This window comes from Papaver somniferum, chromosome 3, assembly GCF_003573695.1.
Source record: "Papaver somniferum cultivar HN1 chromosome 3, ASM357369v1, whole genome shotgun sequence".
In the NCBI taxonomy this organism is placed as follows: domain Eukaryota; kingdom Viridiplantae; phylum Streptophyta; class Magnoliopsida; order Ranunculales; family Papaveraceae; genus Papaver; species Papaver somniferum.
In genome coordinates this window covers 208,441,705-208,448,015 of record NC_039360.1, presented here as the reverse complement: position 1 = coordinate 208,448,015, position 6,311 = coordinate 208,441,705, and the positions used below count along the sequence as shown (strand labels likewise).

General features: G+C 36.5%; 1 pseudogene; it reads left to right on the top strand.

Moving 5' to 3' along the window:
* Positions 1-663: 663 nt before the first annotated feature.
* LOC113360566 lies at positions 664-5,870 on the top strand (annotated as a pseudogene).
* Positions 5,871-6,311: the final 441 nt, after the last annotated feature.

The window sequence follows — 6,311 nt, the reverse complement described above, 5'->3', positions numbered from 1 at the left end:
GCAGTTTGTCAAAGCTATGATGCCATTAGATATCTTCACACTTTCCGTGAGGCTAATTTTTCAGCGGATGCCATGGCAAAGAGAGGATGTTTCCTTGATAATGAAGTTGGAGTTCATTTTGATGGAAGGCCTCATTTTTTTGTTTTCAGTTGAATATCCTCATGTTGCTTATTATAGATTGAAATAGTTTATAAGTTTTTGGGGCTTATGCCTATTTTCTTGTAAACAACTCTTGTAAATTTGTTATCTATTAATACATTTTTTGACATATAAAAAAAACCCGCTCCTATTTAATCTGTCATCATCTATCGGGAAGTTATCCATATCAGAGGTATCTGAGGTTTCGCCGTCCATGTAGGACCTTCCACTATCTTCTAGGTTTCTACTTATTTTATCATCATCTTTCACAAGATTATCGGTTTTCATGCATTGCGCTTCATCTTTTTTCTGCTCCGAAGGGAGTTCTTTATGGACTTGAGAAGTGAGAACTTTAGGTGCTTGAAACTGCATCGCCAATGATGAATCTAAACTTGGGCCATGGAATCACTGCCTTCTCTAAGGCCAACTTATGTGTCATTTATACGGGGGACAGCGGCATGGCTTCCGCACATGGTTTATGTTCAACGTAGAAGCATTCCGCGATACGCCGACCTCCTTACAAAAATGGATGCAGATAACGTATGTCAACCGATTTACTTATTTTTTTTGTCCCTCCAGATAAACCCGTCGTAGACATGGCAGTCTATTTTTTGTACATGTAATCATCAGCGAAATAATATTGCAGGTAGTTGTCACTACTGATATAATGTGGCATCCACGTGATGAAAATCGTCTGAAAATTCTAGGCATATCAGAAGGTTACGCCGAGGAAGAGGATCTGAACAACGAAATTTCACCTCCTGCAAAAGACATCACCAGTACTACCCAAGACGAGGGGTTGTTGAAGACACTCGAGACACAAGTTGCTGAGATCACTCAACACATGGATGGTATAGCTGCCGAGGTGGCGGATATTAAGAAGTCAGCGGACGAGCAAGTTAATACGGGCAAGGCGATTCTGGTTTTATTGGAAACATTGGTGAGAAAGAACATCACTCTTTAAACATTTAAACGCATCAGTACTACAATCGAACTAAAACTTTTGCAACAAACTAAGAATGCAGCACCAGATGTAGAAGAAAGGAGCCCAGCTAAGAAACGATTCAGACAAGGAAAGAAAGGGAGCTTACAAGGAAGTAATCATACTGTAAAGAGGATACACCCCAGATCAGAAATCAAAAATAGTTCCCAAAACAATTACAATAACAAACTAACAATCTCACCTTCCAATGTTAAGCATGTGTTGGTTGCGGTTGTTGCTAATTTCGTGAATTCATGACAGACCAGAAAAAATTCGAACCGAGTGCTTGGATTACAAGAGGTAGATCAAGATTTTCTGGCGTGTTTTCACTTTATTACGTTAAGGTTCGGATTTGAAAACCTAGGTTTAGAGTTGTTCTACTTCGAGAGAAAGAGTGTTGCCGATAGACATGGAAAAAATAAAATGAAAACCATCCAGGGTTTCTGCTCTATGTTTGTATTTATAATAACGTCTCGATATTCGAATCCAATGGCTGAGAATCAACTATTAGCATTTACACCAAGATGGTAAGCAATTTGTGGTTCAATCTATAAATTTAGAGTTCAAATATAAATTCTGACTTCAGATTCAAAAGAGAAAATCGAAAGAATAAATGATATATCAACCAAAGTAGCTTTTTAGATCCATAATTAAAAAAAAAAAGAGGACCGCTATATTTAAAGCCATATAAAGATATTAACTTTGGGTTTAAACGACAACGTTATTATGAAATTTAAAACTAAGGTGAGGATTCATATTTTTATGATCACCGAAAGAGTAAGAGAGCAAGCAAAGATTACGATTAGTCGAAAAGGATGTACACATTTTTTGGTCCAGTGGGTAGATTTACAGTCAAAAGTAAATTCTAACCTGAGTTTTCCCGACAATGCAATTTAAAACTCGGTAAGGATTCTGACATGACGCTCATTGGTCAAGTATCATGTTTCTTTTAAGATCATTGGAAGAGTAAGAGAGCAAGCAAAGATTACGATTTGTCGAAAAGATGGAAAGTGCTTTGTGGCTTCACATGCAAATTTAGAGTTCAAATGTGACTTCTAAGATCAGACCAAAAAGAGAGAATTCCCAATGCTATTTCTAAAGAATAAACGAAATATTAGAGTTCGCAGCTTTATATTCATAAAAATGAAAAAGACAGGATTAGTATATTTATAGCTATGAATGGATTTCGACTAAGGGTATTTATGACAACATGATTATGTAATTTAAAATTACGGTGAGGATTATGACATGATGATCATTGGAAGCAAGCAAATATCACAGTTAGTGAAAAATATAGGGAGCATTTTATGGTTCAATCGGTAGATTTAGAGTTCAAAGATAAAATATGACTTCATCTTAGAAACACAAAATCCCCAATGATATCGAAAATATAAATGATATATATCAACATATGCAGTTTTTTAGATTCATAATAAATAAATACGGGGATCGGTATATTTAAAGCTACGATGAAGATTATTTCAGCTTAAGGTTTTTACGACGACATTATTTTGCAATTTAGAACTAGGGTTGGGATTCATATTTTTTGATCATTAGAAGAGCAAGGGAGCAAGCAAAGATCACATAGGTCAAGCATCATATCATTGAAAGAGTAAGTGAGCAAGTAAAGCTCATATTTAGTGGAAACTATAAGGAGCATTTTATGGTTCAATTGGTAAATTTAGAGTTCAAATATAAATTCTAACTTCAAATAAAAAATAGAAAATCCCGAATGTTATCAAAAAATAAATAATATATCAGCCAACGCAATAAATAATATATCAGCGTACGCAGTTTTTTGATTCATAATAAGAAAGACGAGGATTGGTATATTTAAAGCTATAATGAAGATTTCGACTTAGGATTTTTACGACAACATTATTATGTAATTTAAAACTAGGGTGAAGTTCATATTTATCATTCGAAGAGTAATAGAGCAAGCAGATATTGCGATTAGTCGAAAAGGTCGTAAGCACTTTGTGGTTCAATAGGTAGATTTGCAGTTCAGTCGTAAATTCAAAACTGAGTTTTCCCGAAAACATGAGGATTATGACATTGAAGCTCATTGGTCAAGCATCATTTTTTTTTAAATCATTGGAAGAGTAGGAGAGCAAATAAGATACGATTTGGCGAAAAGGTGACAAGTGTTTTACGGCTTAATGAGCAGATTTTGAGTTCAAATGTATATTCTGAATTCATACCCAAAAAAGACAGAGTCTCTAGTGGTATCTAAAGAATAAATGAAATATTAGCTTATGCTATCTAAAGAATCCCCAACACTATTTAAAGAATAAGTGAAATATTAGCCCATTCGGTTTATATATATGATAAAGATTTCAACTTAGGATATATTTACGGCAACATCATTTGCAATTTAAAACTCTAGTGAGGATTCTAAAATGACGCTCAAAGGACAAGCATCATATTTTGATTTTTATGATCATTCCAAAAGTGATAAAACAAGCAACGATTACGATTATTAAAGATGAGAAACATTTTCTGGTTCAACAATGGGTAGATTTAGAGTTCTCACATAAATTCTAACTTGACATAAACAAGTGATAATCCTCCATGAGACCGAGAGAATCAATGAAATATCGGCCTACATGGGTTTTTAACCTAATTATAAAGAAAAGGACAAAGATCTATATATTTAGAGTTATATCGGGGATTTTAACTTAGGGTATTTACGACGATATTATTATGCATTTTGAAACCCCGGTGAGGATTATGAGAAGAATCTCGTAGGTCAATAATCATATTTTTATGATCATTGGAAGGTAAGAGAGCAAACAAATATTACGATTTATCGAATAGATATTAATCATTTTATGGCTCAACTTTTAGATTTGAAGTTCAAACGTCAATTCTAACTTGAAACCAAAAAGTGAGAATCCCACATGAGATCCAAAGAATCAAACAAATATCTGCCTAAACATCATTATCTAAGCGAAAATGCTAAAAATTCCCCGGATTTATACCCAAATTTTTTTACACCCCCATGTGTCAATGTTTTATTAGCTCTCTTTTATAGCGGACCCCCTGTTTTTCCCAGGTGGGATAGGGTGAGGACGAAATATACCGTGGATATAGCTGACACATAGGGTGTAAAATGGTGGTGTAAAAAGCCGGGATGTACAACAGCTTCGATTATCCAGGAAAGTGCTAGGGGGACCCCGGTTTTTGACACCACTTAGATATAATGATATCTACCATTCATTGTCTCCACACCCTACCCTACCAGGAAAAACAGGGATCTTTAAAGGAATGAACCAATTCAAATTTGACACATAAGCGTTGTCATATTTTGGTGTCAAAATCCAGAGTGCGAATTCGTGCATCTCCTTAATGAGTGTATACTTCAAATTTTAATCTCTACCCTTGATTTAATTTAGAGAGTTATGTAACGAGGGTCGTGATTCTAAACATGGAGGGTAATAGGGCCATCCGTTAAATAATCAACCAATCAGAAGAATCTGTGAAATATACACTCGTTAGAGGAGTGTGAACATATTTGGACTCCAAAATCCCGGGGTTGCCTAGAATTTTCGTATTATCCAATCTAAAACCGAAGCTGCTTCACTTCCCCCACTCTCTTCCCCCACTCCTTTCCACCATTAAGTGGCATTGATCTTAGCCCTTGAACCCTTGGATTGGAGTTAGCAGGGGGGCCTTTTGTGTGGATATCTACATGAGACCTCATGGTGGATATGGTTGGTGGACATGGTTGGGGGAAGACTAGCATTTCGATCTAACTTCGGTGTGGATTCTGACATGACAGTTATAGGTCAAGCAAGAGAAAGCATTGAGATTATGCCACGTCTTGTCACAAAATTGTCCCATAACCAGCTGACCCAGATAGATGCAACCTGGGGCCACTAACCGTGCTCTTTTAAGGATATTTATTTTCCCTTGACGTGTCGTCAGCTAAGTGGCTAACCCATCGAACCCCTGCTTTCTCCAGAACAATGCCACATCAAGGGGAAAAGGGTGGGGGTTCCTGCAAGTGTACTGCATTTGGGAAAGAGTTAATTTCTCCTCTTATACTTGATACTTCCACACTACATTGTTTCTTCTCTTTCATCACGGGCAGTAGGAGGTGGTGGTCAGAAGGCTGGTGGCAGAGGACTTCGTCAATTTAGTTTCCAAGCGTGCAAAAAAGTTGAAAGCAAAGGTGAAACTACATATAATGAAGTTACGGATGAGTTTGTGGCTAAACTTTCAACAACAACACCTTACATGAAACCAAATTATAATGAGAAAAATATTCGACGGAGAGTGTATGATTCCTTGAATGTTATTATTGCTGCGGATATCATATCTAAGGATAAAAACAAAGAGATACAATGGAGAGGCATGCTTCATGTTGCTGGCCAAAATGTTGTTGAACAGCTTAAGTCTCAATACCTTGGTTTAAGAAACAAAATTGCAAACAAGGCTGCGTATCTGCAAGAACTTGAGAATCAATTTGTAGGCCTGCAGAATCTGGCTCAGCGGAATGAGCAACTATATTGTTCAGGGAGGAAAGCTGCAACTTCAGGGGGTGTGTCGTTGCCTTTTATTATAATCCAGTCGCCTCCACCTGCAACAATGGAGTTGGTTGTTGCAGTTCGATTTCAATAACACTTTTCAGATACATGACGACAACTTTGTTCTTAAGTCTATGGGATTTTGTGAAGGTTGTCCGAGTCCGAAGAAAAACGACTTGTCAAAGGAGTTTAACCCTACAATTTGCAGGAGTGTCCACTAATCTTCCATGCATTTCTATAAAAGTTCTGAATACTATTTTGTCTGGTATGTTATAGAATACTCGATACAGTTCACTTATATGGTTTTTTTTTTTCAAGAGCAAATTATTTGTTTACCGATTTTAGGTTTATACTACAAGTTTCTTCAATTTTATATCCTTGTTTCGACTCGACTAAAGAAACAACCATCGAGGAAAACTATCCCCGTTTCTATCAAAGTGCTATATCAGAACTATACACTCACTGCGGGCTGGATCCCGTGGTATGTCTGTAGCTTGGTCCACCCGATGGTTTTGCTTTAGTGGGGCCCACCTAAAGTTGAGAAATCATGGAAACAGTTTGATCATGTCCAAATAATTGACAACCAAGTCGACTTCCAATGGATGAGTTAGTTGTTAATGGCGGTTCATTAAGTTTTTTGTTTTGAAAAATAATCGAACGAC